The 12,833-nt window shown below is 46.7% G+C and overlaps 1 protein-coding gene across 1 annotated transcript in view; it reads left to right on the top strand.

Moving 5' to 3' along the window:
• Nucleotides 1-2,975: 2,975 nt before the first annotated feature.
• Greb1 (growth regulating estrogen receptor binding 1) overlaps nt 2,976-12,833 on the top strand; it is a 128,823-nt gene continuing 118,965 nt past the window's right edge. Inside the window, exon 1 of the mRNA XM_057785741.1 lies at nt 2,976-3,301. The gene's annotated coding sequence lies outside the window, so the exon portion shown is untranslated. The remainder of the gene's footprint in view (nt 3,302-12,833) is intronic.

Genomic DNA, 12,833 nt, shown 5'->3' with positions numbered 1-12,833 from the left:
TAGCAAGTTTGAGGTCAGCCACCACAGGTTTTGGTTTGGCCCCATTCTTGTCAATAATAAAACGTTTTAAATCAGGTTGATCCGATTCATTTAAGAATATATTTTGAAACTACTTCTTTTTCTATTCTCAAGTTTTGGCTCAAGTTCAATAAAGACATAAAATCAGTTGGTCAGGTTCAGTTCCAGGAAAAAGCAATCAAAAGTGTTTCTCTTTGTGCTGGTGTTTAAGTTAATGAACTCGGAACAGGGAGATGGTTCATTAGGCTACAAAACAATCAACGCCTTTTCTAGTGAGCCCCACTTTGTTTCCTAATTACTGCCTAATTGGTATGAGCCTATGCATTCCTAAATTTCATTACAGATTTTCAAAGTTAGCATTCAGTGTTTCCCCCAAAGTCATTAAAAAAGCATTGAAGGTTTGCAGGAAGCATCCATGCGTTTATGTGTGCAGGGAATTGCTGGGTACACACAGATAAAAAGGCACAGAGGAAGAAATGTATGCGAGCATAGGGATGAGAGAGGAACCTGTGTGAGGGGGTGCTTCCCCCCACTTAGTGCAACACCGTGGTCATATTAAGTTTAATGTTGAGCCCAATTGTACTTTGGTCTTTGTTGAAAGTGGTTGTCTTGCTGGGCGGTGGTGGCGCACGCCTTTAATCCCAGCACTTGGGAGGCAGAGGCAGGCGGATCTCTGGGAGTTCGAGGCCAGCTTGGTCTACAAGAGCTAGTTCCGGGACAGGCACCAAAGCTACAGAGAAACCCTGCTATTTATTATTTGTTTGTTTGTTTTGTAGCATTGGGGCTAGAACCCAGGGCCCACCAAGTACTCCTCATGCAAGTGTCTTCCACTAAATGACATCCCAGCCTCTTTCAAAGTTTTAAGGGGTACACTGTAAATACTTATAAGAGGACTTGGCCTCAATTATGCTGGGGAAACTTTAAATACTCCTTGCCTTTATAAAAAGTTTGCCGACTTTTAGCCTGTATTTTGTGTGGCAGATGAGCAGCCAAACTGTAAGGATGCTTTCAGGCAAATAACTCTCCCATGATCCCAGGGATCATGTTGTCTTATTAAACACAGGTACATATGCCCACAGACACACACAGCCACAGGCACCCCCCCACACACAGACACACAGGTAGACACAGACACACCCCCACAGACCCACACACCTACAGACACACACATACACAGACACCCCCTACAGACACACATACATAGACACACACACACAAACACACACACAGACATGAAAACAATAGCGGAAGGAAGAAGATGATGAGAGAATATTGGCATGGGGGAGTATGATTAAAGCACATTGTATATGTATGTGCATATAAAACTTTATATATATTTTAAAAGCAACTTCAGTTTCTAACCCAAACTACGAAGTAAACATGTTGGTTGCTATTAATGCAACAGTAACTCTGTAATTCAAGAATGTTCACTTCTGCCTTGTTTACACTCTTGCAAGCTAATCAACTTAAATGTCCATCAACAGAAGAATGGAAACAAAGTTGTCCCAGGCTCCTGACAGGGAGTATTACTCAGCACTTCCAATGTAAGCCCAGGTGAATCTCCAGAACATTCTCATAAGCAGAGCAGAACAAAAAGTCTAGGTTACAAATGAAGGGGTGGGATTTCACACGGAGAGCACTATGCTGACAAAGTCTGTCTCCCTTACCACAGCCGTGTAAGTCCCTTTCGGTGCAGTACAGAAGGCTAGGTGGGGAGGCAAGAAAATGTTTTCTTTTCTTGATCTGCAGTTTTACTTAGCCCAGGCTGGCCTCAAACTCAATGTAACCAGTGATGACTTTGAACTTCTGATTCTCTGTTCCCCATTTCCTGGAGGGCTGGCTTTACAGTCATGGGCCACCATGCCTGGCTTATGCTCATGCAGTGCTGGAGAACTCGCTGCATCCTAGGCAAGGTTACTTAGACTCCCAACTTCTTGAAATACTTTTATTACAGAAACATCTGTATCCAGTTAGGCTTGGCTGGGTCTTAGGCACAGGACAGGGTTCTTCACGTAACTGTCCCTAGTCTGGCCTGTGCTTGAAATATATTTCCTAATTAGAAAAGGAGTGGTGCCAATGCCATTGTGAAAATGGAGAAGAGGAGCATCCGTCAGCCTGCCCACTTTTGCAGGAGACTGACCCTTATTCTCCCATTGTCTTCCTCTCCTAGCCAAACCAGCTCTGTTTTTCTAGGACCCTGGCCCAAGCCATCTGCTCTGGTACTTTTAAAAAACTCTCTTTCTCTCTCTCTCTCTCTCTCTCTCTCTCTCTCTCTCTCTCTCTCTCTCTCTCTCTCTCTCTCTCTCTCTCATCTGTGTGAGTGCACGTGTGTTGCAGAGGTCAGAGGACAACTTGTGGGAGCTCCTGGATCCAACAGAAGGTTCAGGTTTTGGCTGCGAGCTCCTGTCCCCACTGAGCTACCTCATCACCCCTCCTGGAGTTCTTGAATGGCAGAAGGGGATAAGGCTCTGGGTACGTCCTGGGCGAGTTCTGAAAACACAGAACTTCCCAGAAAGGGATGGTGGCGGCAGAGGAGATGATGAGGACGGTCCTGGGTCCCTTCTGTTGTTTGATTTGCCCCACCTCCTCTGCGAGCCGCTTGTGACCACCTCTGCGCCGGCAGAAGGTCTGCCGTGGCAATCAGGTTTGTTCCTTCCTTCCCGCGCTCATCTTTCTGACCCACGCTCGCATCTGGGGAAGTTCGGTTTCCACCCGCAGTGTTCAGGGTCCCAGAATCTTCATCTGTTGGTCTTAGGTAGGTTCCTTACTGCAGGGGGCTCACTAACCTCCACTGTCGGGAATGCGAGTCCCTTACCTCTGTCCTCTTGAACTGCCAAGGGTGCTGTCCTGCGGTCCACGGACACGCCCAGCGTCGGGTGGAGCCGTCTGGGGGAGGGGGTCTTGCTCCCTAGCGCGTCCCCACACCCTACCTCCTCCTCGGGCTACTGTGGCCAAGCAACAATTGACCTCTGTCCCTGGAGGCTTCCGACTTCCGCGCGCGGACCCCTCCCGAGCTTGCGAACCCTGTGAGATTCCCAAGGAGGCTGCGGGTGAGTGCAGCTGAGGCAGAACAGGGCGGGCGCGACTCCCGCAGGGTTGGTCAGTCCCCTCCTGCGCCCGCACCTGGGTAAAGCCGCCGCCCCAGCTCAGGTCGCTCCACAAGCACGGCCGCCCGCAAGACCCGGACGGGAGGACTCCGCGACTCCGCTGCTCCGGGCTTTACGCAGCTCCGGCTCGGGCAGCGCGGGCTCCGAGGACCCCGGGCGAGGACAAAGGGCGCGAGGTGAGGGTGGCCGCGGGGAGAGGGGCGAGCGCAAAGGGCTGTGGGAGGTGTGTGTGTGTGTGTGTGTGTCCGTGTGTGTGTCTGTGAGTGAGAGAGACAGCCAGCCAGAGCCAAAGCCAAAGCGCTCCTGGCACATGGTGAAAGCTCCTGCTGCTTAGGTAAGAACTTTAGGAAGAAAGACAGCGCTGCTCCGGGTTGTGTGTTCCGTGGTTCTGTGTTAGGGAGCCTGTTTGCACCCCGAGGTGGCATCCGCGTCTTCTGCAGTACTGGGACGTGGGAGAAACGCGACTTTTCCCCAGAGTGGCCATGGGAACCTGTGAAAGGCTGGTGGCAGTGGTGGTCATTGGTTGAGGAGTTTTGGTTACTGGATCCCAGCAGAGAGCTTGAAACAAAGGCTACTGGCCTGAAGTCCAAGAATGTGTGGTGTGTGTGTGTGTGGTGTGTGTGCTGTGTGTGTGTGTTTGTGTGTGTTTGTGCGCGCCCGCCGGCCAGGTCGCCAGTGATCAAGGGTGGCGGTGAGGCCAGGAGACCCTCCAGGCAGAAAGACACTGGGCCATTTTGCTGTCATAGCTCATTGAATCCCTCCTCCTGAGGAGCAGCCAAAAGAAATTGCCTACTTTATAGACTGAAGTTTTTCTTGAATCAACTTTTATTATAGAGTCAAGTGCTGCCTCGGGGCTTGAAAATTTTTTTTTATTAGCCCTTTAAAAAACGATCAATGTGTAAATTTAACCTAAAAAAAAAAAAAGCTCATTTAGTCGCACCAAGGACACTCTTTTGCCTTTAATGCCGAGTGTTCCACAAGAGAATTCCGAACTTAGTCTTGTGCCTACGTCTAGGTTTGCAGTGCTTGGTGGAATTACATTGCTGGGAGTTTTTAACAGGACGTTTGCTTCAGTCTCGGCAACTTTACAGGATGCCTTTCTCGAAGAAGCACTGATTCCGAGTGCTTGCTCAGAAGTTTGCTCCTCTTCTTAAATCAGCAAGCAAGCTAGATTTAAATGTAAAACACCTTTATGGGCAGGGGCTGTGTCTGTGGGTCGTCCTCCCCACCCCATTCCTAACTCCAGTTCATTTAAAGTTTGCAATGTGATCTGTGACATTTTGGTTCTCTTGTAACATTTGTACAAGGCATTCCGTTCCTTCTCATTCTGGTACTCATATTCTTTATGGAGTTAGGAGTCGTTTTGATCTGAAACTGGCATCCCATTTTGGCCCTTCTTGTCATTGAAGGTGATTTACGTGGTTTGTGGCTTAAAATGTTTTAAACCTGGGACAACAGTGGCAATCTTTGACTGGTAGGTATTGCATTGTATCTGTCCCCTTGTTTAGTAATTTTAACCAGATGTTGTAATCTTCTAGACCAGCTAAGGTTTCTGTGCATTGATTGCGTTTCCATTTAGGAAACGCCTGATGGAGTCTCCCTGACCTTGCCCGTGCTCCATCTGGCCCTACCGATTCACTTGACATTAGAAGTTTCCTTTAACTCTGTCCAGTTTGGAGCTTCAGCATTTGAAATATGTAGAGGTTCTGAGGCAGCCTCCAAGCAGAACCAACAACAAGTCAGAAAATCCAAAAGGGAAGTGTGACAGAGAGGGCGAGTCCCCTGCCCACTGCCCCACACCCAAGTTTGAAGATCAGAAGCCGCAGGACCAGGGGTTGACAGCAAGGCTGTTTATGAACGGTCCTTTGCAGGAGAAGAGAGTTTGCTTTGGCGCACCTCACCTTTCCCCTTCCAGTTTGGTGCTCCAGATGTGGTGAGGATTCCGTTAGAGCTTTCATGGAAGCGATGGAGTTGAGATGGGGCAGCTCTTCTAGACGGTCTGTGGATGTCTAATCGTGCCCAAAACACCCCAGGCAGTTAATCCTGTCAGTCAGATATTGCTTAATGGATAATTTTGGCTTTTGGTTCAGTTTCTAGATATGGTGATACATTGCAGTACTTTAAGGCTAGTTATAGTAAAAAATATAGCAGGAGAAGGCTATGGCGGAAGTAATGCACAATTGTGACCTCAACTTTAAGAACGCGCAGGGGAGCTGGGCGTGGTGGCACATGCCTTTAATTCCAGCACTCTGGAGGCAGAGACAGATGAATTTCTGACTTTGAGGCTAGCCTGGTCTATAGAACAAGCTCTAGGCTAGCCAAGGCTACACAGAGAAACCCTGTCTCAAAAAAAAACCAAAAAAAGCAAAGGAGTTAGAAAAAAAGCATAAGAATTAAAAGCAAACCAGAAATTATAATTATGATCCATATTTTATTTTCTTGGCATAAAAATGAGTTTCTGATTGTTTCTAAAAGTTTTTTTTTTTTTTAAATTGAGACAGGGTCTCATTGTGTATCTATGACTGCCTTGGAACCACTCTGGAGACCAGGCTGACCTTGACGTGATCTGACCTTCACTGATCCATCTGCCTCTGCCTCCAGAGTACTGGAATTAAAGGCCTATGTAACTATGCCAAGAAGTTGGTCAGAATTACGAGATATTCAATTTATGTCATTTTGTATCTGGTTTCTCTACATAATGATTATGAGTATTGAGTATCTTATTTTAGATAATGATTGCATATTGTGTAGACAAATTATAATTGATCCATATATTTTGGTTTTTCGAGACTGGGTTTCCCTGCGTAACAGACCGAGCTGCCCTAAAACTCGCTCTGTAGACCAGGCTGGCCTCGAACTCTGCCTGCCTCTGCCTCCCGAGTGCTGGGATTAAAGGCTTGTACCACCATGCCTGGCTTAATCTAACCATTTCTATAGCAATTTCCTACACTTGTGTTCTTTTGACATTCTTTCCTTAGTGAGAAAACACCCCTGACTGATGGTAATGGTGTATCTCAAACTTCCTTAAGAGGTAGCAAAAGATATTTGACTTCTAGGACAAGAGGTGAAATGAATAAAGCCTGGCTTAAACTCTCTTGGTCTCTGAAGAAATTATCTAGTTTTTTTAAAGCCAGCTTTGAGGTCATTTAGCCATCCCTAGGATACGATTTGCATTGTATTTATGCTGCCAAATTAAGGGTTTTGGGAGACAGAAATTTGTGTCTTAATTTTGTTTACTAGGGTATGGTTTGACATACATGTATGTATAATGTTTTTGTTCTGTTTTCTTTTGAGTGGAAGAGATATATTTTAGTGTGTGTGAAAACCCAGCTCTCTTGGAAACATTCAGTGTAAATCTTTTTAAAAACAAGATTTAAATATGTGTGTATATTTAAATATGTGTATGCATGTAAGTGCCGTTACCTATAGATGCCAGGAGAGGGCATTGTATCCCACAGAGCTGGAGCTACTGGTGGTTGTGAGCGACTTGATGTGGACGCTGGGAGCAGAAGTCAGGAACTCAAGAGCATCGTGTTTCTAGTTGCTGAAATTCTCTCTGCTCCCCCCGCTCCAGGATTAATCTTGATGCAGTTGATTCTCGTGACTCTTCGTTATGGGAAATTACAAAGCTAGATCAGTGTGCCCTGATGAGCAGAAAGAGGTAGATTGGACCTGGGGTTGTGTAACAGAATGGCCCAGGTCCTGGAGTCAGGGAACCTGTTTTACCATTCACTGTGACCTTGAGGGAACTGGTTCTTCTCTCTGGACACTTGTTCCCGTTTGTCCCTTAAGGAAGTTGACCTAGGTCACCTACAAGCTTCCTTCTGACTTTAACTTTGTTTGTAAGCTTTGACTTTTTCATTGACTGTGATGCCTCATAAATTGTAGTGCCTGGGTCAGCATTACAAAATGTGTGTTCTTGGGTCCCCACTTAGACCTACTCAGAAACTCTTTGACTTCAGGTGTCTCGGATTACAGTCAGGTTTAAAAAACATTACTCCATGAATATAGCCAACATAGCTATGACTGTAAAGGAATAAGACCAGGGCTGGGAAGGTAGCTCAACCACTAAAGTGCTTGCCTTGCATGAGAACCTAGGTTCGATCCCTGGACCCTCCTGAACAGGGTGCATTTTCCTCCCTTCCAGGCCTGGAAGCCCATAAGGTGAATGCATAGGGCATTACTGACTGTGGAATGACAAGGGTTGGGGGTGGCATTCATCATTCAGGAACTCTGAGAACTGACATGTTCTTGACTTGTAAGGATTTGGGAAAGAAATTGTGAGATACAATATTTCTGAATAGGAGTCTACACAGGCGATTTCATGCAAAGTTAAAAGACTGAGTTCTCCCGTGGTGACACTTCCATTTGCAGTGACTTTAATTTGGCAACCCCCTTCCTCTAACCCAGTGTTTCCTCACCCTTTCTAATGCCATGACCCTGTAAGACAGCTCCTCATGTTATTTTCATTGCTACTTCATAATTGTAATTTTGCTACTGTTATGAATTGTAATGTAAATCTCTGATATTTCTGGTCGTCTTAGGCAACTCCTGTGAAAAGGTCGTTCGACCTCACCAAAGGGGTCTTGATTGACAGGTTGGGAACCACTGCTCTAGGACACCCACGAGAAACACCGAGGAAGCACAAGTCACTGTGGTTACCCCACTGTCCATTACAATGGCTGGCCCATAGTAGGTGCTCAGTAAATACTTGCTAAGTGAATGGGTGTTCATTCTTCTTGGAACTTCTGGAACACTGGCAGAAACCATTAAAAAGGAATTAAAGGTTTACCTCTGTGTGAATCAAAATTGCCATTCAGTTTAGTGTTGTGTTGGGGGATTTGAGCCCGTGGAAGCGAGAAGGGGATGCTGGATTCTCTGGATCTGGAGTCATGGTGAGCTGCCTGATGCAGGCACTGGGAAATGAGGAGCAGCAGGTGCCCTTCCGAGCCATTGCTCCAGCCCTTGAAGCAGGCTCTTGTGTGTGGCGATGTCGTAGACCCTGGGAGGAAGCATAGCCGTGACCAGATGCTTGTCCTGTGGGAGTAGTTCATTTCCTCACGACGTCTTCACTGCGTGGCCTCCTGACTTAAAGCTGACTTACACTGATTATAAGTCACCTCTTCTTGAGCACCAGTGGTATGAGGAACTACTTTGGGACTCACCATAGGCTTTACAACCTGGCAAAGCTGGGGTTACTGTTCGTATTTTACAGGGGAGCAGGCTTCCGTACCTTGTTAAGGAAAAGTAGAATCTCAATAAAGACTTTTGCAAGGAGAAAAGGGTTGCCCCTCACCCCAAGACCACCAAGATCTTTCTACATCGGGCTGTATCATTCAGCTCTTTTTTGTGTGCACCGAATATCGTATTTTACATTTGTTTATTTATTGGTGTGCACACACTTGACACGGCACCCATGTGGGGGTCAGAGTGCAACTTGTGGGAGTTGGTTCTCTCCTTCTACCACGTGGATCCTGGTTGACAGGCTTGGCAGCAAGCACCTTTACCCAGTGAACCACTTTGCGGGTTACACAGTGAATATGTTTTAAAAAAATATTTTAAAAAATATTCTACATCCCATAGTTTATCATATTTTACATCCCATCGTTTAATGTACACAATTAATTAAAAAAATACATACTGAGTTGTGCAGCTTTTCCACTGTTCGGTTCCGAGCATTTTTATCGCCCTTGGAGGAACCAAGGACCCATTAGCTGTGATATGGGCTGCCACCTTTCCCAAGCCAGGCCGTGCACCTCTGTGTTGGCATCTGCTCCTGTACTGGGATTCTTTAGATAATTGCCTGGGAGAGACAAATGCTTACTCTCAGGAGAGGGTAGAGTCCACGCTGAGTTGGGCTCCACTGAAGCGTAGTTGGAGGGTGTTGCGTGAAGGCAGGAGTAGCTGCTGGCTTTCAAGAATGGATTTGCAGAAGTCAATATAAGAGAGAATAAAAGGGTAGAAGTTTGGTTCAGTAAAAATGGTTTTTGAGGATGTGGAGACGACTCAGCGGTTAAGAGCACTGGCTGTTCTTCCAGAAGACCCTGGTTCAATTCCCCGCACTCACACATAGCAACTCACACTGTAACTTCACTTCCAGGGGATTCGACACCCTCATACAGACACACATGCAGGCAAAATATCAATGCGCCTAAAAATAAAAATAAACGCATCAGTAACAAAATGGTTTGCTACAGGAGAGGCCCCGGAGTCCAGCCTCAATGGCTCACGTCCCAGTTTGTGGAAGGGAACTGCCCTGTAAGACAGTACTGCCAGATGCCTCTGGACTCCTCCAGGGTAGTCCTGCTGAGTGGCCTCTCCTGAGGGGTGGTGGTAGCCAGGGAACAGTACTTTATCTCTGGGGGCAGGGACCAGTTTGAGCACAGACACTGCAGGGGTGAGGGATAACAGAAACTCAGACAGCAGGAGCCCAGCTACTGAAAGCACCTCAGGAAGCAGCCTCCCCACTGTCACCAGGATTGATGACAGGTGGTGGCCTAGGTCGGAGTGGGGGCCTCCAGAAATTATGATCACGTAGACTTACTTGTCTGCCAAGACATCTTGAAGAGGCACCCCAAACCTCTAATTCTCTACTTGGTTATAAATTGCGTAGAGTACACACGGAATAAATGACATTTGAAAATGCATGTCACTGGGCCTGATGGAACATGCCCGTTTGAGCATTCTGGAAGCAGAGGCAGGAGGATTGCAGCAAGTTTGAGGCCAATCTTGCCTACAGTGTGAGATCCTATCTCAAAAATTTTAAAAAGGCCTAATAAAGATAATAAAAATAAAATTAATTGTAGTTTGTTTCTTTTCTCCTACTAAATATTCTTATATTTTTGTATGCTCATGGATGTGTGTGTGTGTGTGTGTGTCTGTGTGACTTCCTTCATCACTTTCTACTTTGTTTTTTGAGACAAAAAGTCTCTCGTTGAACTTCGGGGCTTGCTATTTTGGGGCTCGCTATTTGGTTAGACTGGCTGGCAGTTGAGCCCCAGGGATCTTCCGTCTCTGCCCCCCAACACAGCTGTATCCGCTGGTGGTGATTGTTTTAACTTGTGTGCTCGGAGATTGAACTCAGGTCCTCGGGCTTGCATGCAAGCACCTTACCCTCCAAGCTGTCTCCTTAGCTCTCTTGAGCTGCTTGTTATGATGCAGAAATTCAAAGTTTCCGCTTATTTGAACACCGATTTTACTGTCCGGAAATGACACGTTGTCCCTTATTAGATGGACATAACTGAGCCAGGATATCATTTGCTTTCAATTCTGTCTATCATTTTTTTTTTTTTTAAATTTTTTAGATAGGGTCTTTCTATGTGGCTTCTCTGTTCTGGAATGCACTTTGTAGACCCATGTTGGTTTTGACCTCACATGGATCCACCTGCTTCTGCCTCCTGCGTGCTGGGATTAATGGTGTTTGTGGTCACGCGTTCCTGCGCGTGCACCCGCCGCCGCCGCCGCCGCCGCCACCACCACCACTACTATACACTGCTTGATAGCTGTTTTGGCTTTCAAGTACTAGGGCTAGAACTACAGGAGTGCCATCCCCTTTGGCTTTCTCTTGGGGAAAGCGGTTGGGGGCAGGAGGAGGTGTGGAGGTCAGAGGGACAGCTTGTGGGAGTTCTTTTTCCACTTCACTTTGGGGATAGATTGAACTCATGTTATCAGGCTTCAGGACAGGCATTTACTTCCTGAGCCGTCTACCCGCCCCTCTCTCCGCCCCTCTCTCCGCCCCTCTCTCCACCCCTCTCTCCGCCCCTCTACCCGCTTCTTTCGGGGGGGCCCCGTCCTCTCACTGGCCTTCCCAGATCAGAACTTGTCACAAGATGACCAATTGTCTAGGACAGACCCTCCAAGCGTCCCTCTTAGGTGAGGAGGGTTGGCAGTATGTGATCCTGTGCAGGTCTCTACAATAGGATTTCCCCTGAAGATGGTTCCACCCTGAAGGGACACGATGACCTCAGATTCTCTCCCACAGAAATTTCTGGCCTTCCACTCAGTCAGGTACTACCTACTCATGGCCTGTAGGCAAACCTGTGAAGCATTCACTCGATTAATGATTGATGTGGGAGATTTCAGCTCAGGGCCATCCCTGGACTGGTGGTCCTGTGTTCTATAAGAAAGCAGGCTGAGCAAGCCATGGGGAGCAAGCCAGTAAGCAGCACCCTCCATGGCCTCTGTATCAGCTCCTGCCTCCAGGTTCCTGTCCTGCTTGAGTTCCTGCCCTGACTTCCTTCAATGCTGGACTACAATGAGGAAGTGTAAGCCAAACAAGCCCTCTCCTCCCTGACTTGCTTTTGGTCATGGATTTTATCATAGCAATAGTAACCCAAGTAGGATAATATCTAAGGTCACAATTGCTGGGTTTTATGTTAGGTGCATGCTTAATTTTTTTGTGCATAGGTGTTTGGTCTGCACGTGTGTTTGGTCTGCATGTTTGTGCGCCACATTGATGTCGGGGGCCTGCAGAGGCCAGAGGAGAATATCAGATGCTTTGGAACTGGAGTTATAGACGGTTGTGAGTCACCATGTGGGCACTGGGACTTGAACCTCGTTCCTCTGGGAGAACAGCCAGTGCTCTTAACTGCTGAACCATCTTTCCAGCCCCTGCATGGTTAGTTTTATGAAACATTGTGAAGCAGTTTCCCAGAGTGACTATGCCCCTTTATCCTCCCATGGCTAGGGCACAGGGTTCTGATTTCTCAGCATCTTTGTCAGTATTTGATATTATTACTACTTTTTATTTAATCATCCTGTAAGGTATGTGGTGGTATTTTATTGTGATTTTGAAATATTTATCACTGAGTCATGATAGTACATGCCTTTAATCCAAGGAGACAGAGGCAGGTGGATGTCTGTGAGTTCCAGGACAGCCAGAACTACACAGAGAAACCCTGTTTCAAAAAAAAGACAAAACAAAACAAGAAGATTTGTTTTTATTCATGTGTGTGTGCCATGCATGTGACGGTGGGGAAGCCAAAAGAGGGCATTGGATTCCCTGGAGCTGGAGGTACAGGTAGATTGTGAGCTGCTGAATTTGAGGTGCTGGGGGAAAAACTTCGTTTCTGGGGAAAAGCCACAAGCGCTCTGCACCGCTGAGCTGCCAGACGGAGCTGTAGCACTGGCCCACTCTTGCTTTGTTCTCTTAAGTACTGTTTCCCCCAGGTTCTCTGCTGTCTGTTGGTTCTTTCTGTTTAGTAAGGTGTCTCTCCACAACTTTGGCCCATTTTCTGACCGGGCTATTGTGCGTGCCTCACTCTACCCTCTGCCGCAGTTGGACTGTGTTTTTTTTTTTTTTTTTAATATTTATTTATTTAGTATACAATATATGCCTTCAGGCCAGAAGAGGGCACCAGACCTCATTATAGATGGTTGTGAGCCACCATGTGGTTGCTGGGAATTGAACTCAGGACCTTTGGAATAGCAGGCAATTCTCTTAACCACTGAGCCATCTCTCCAGCCCTGGACTGTGTTTTGTGAATGTCTTCCTGCTGCGGTTTGCTTCCTCATTTTAGCAGGCTTTTTTTTTTGCAGAGCAGAACTTTTTAATTTTAATGAAGTCTAGTGTATGAGCTGTGTGTCCACTTGTATATGTATGTCTGTGTGTCTGTATGTCTCTTTGTGTTTGTGTCTCTGTGTGTATCTGCGTGTTTCTCTGTGTGTGCCTGGGCATTATGCTTTTGATGTCATATTAAAAAACTCTTT

This window comes from Chionomys nivalis, chromosome 1 (genome assembly GCF_950005125.1).
Source record: "Chionomys nivalis chromosome 1, mChiNiv1.1, whole genome shotgun sequence".
Lineage (NCBI taxonomy): Eukaryota > Metazoa > Chordata > Mammalia > Rodentia > Cricetidae > Chionomys > Chionomys nivalis.
The sequence above is the reverse complement of the archived record's forward strand: the minus strand, read 5'-3'. Positions and strand labels throughout refer to the sequence as shown.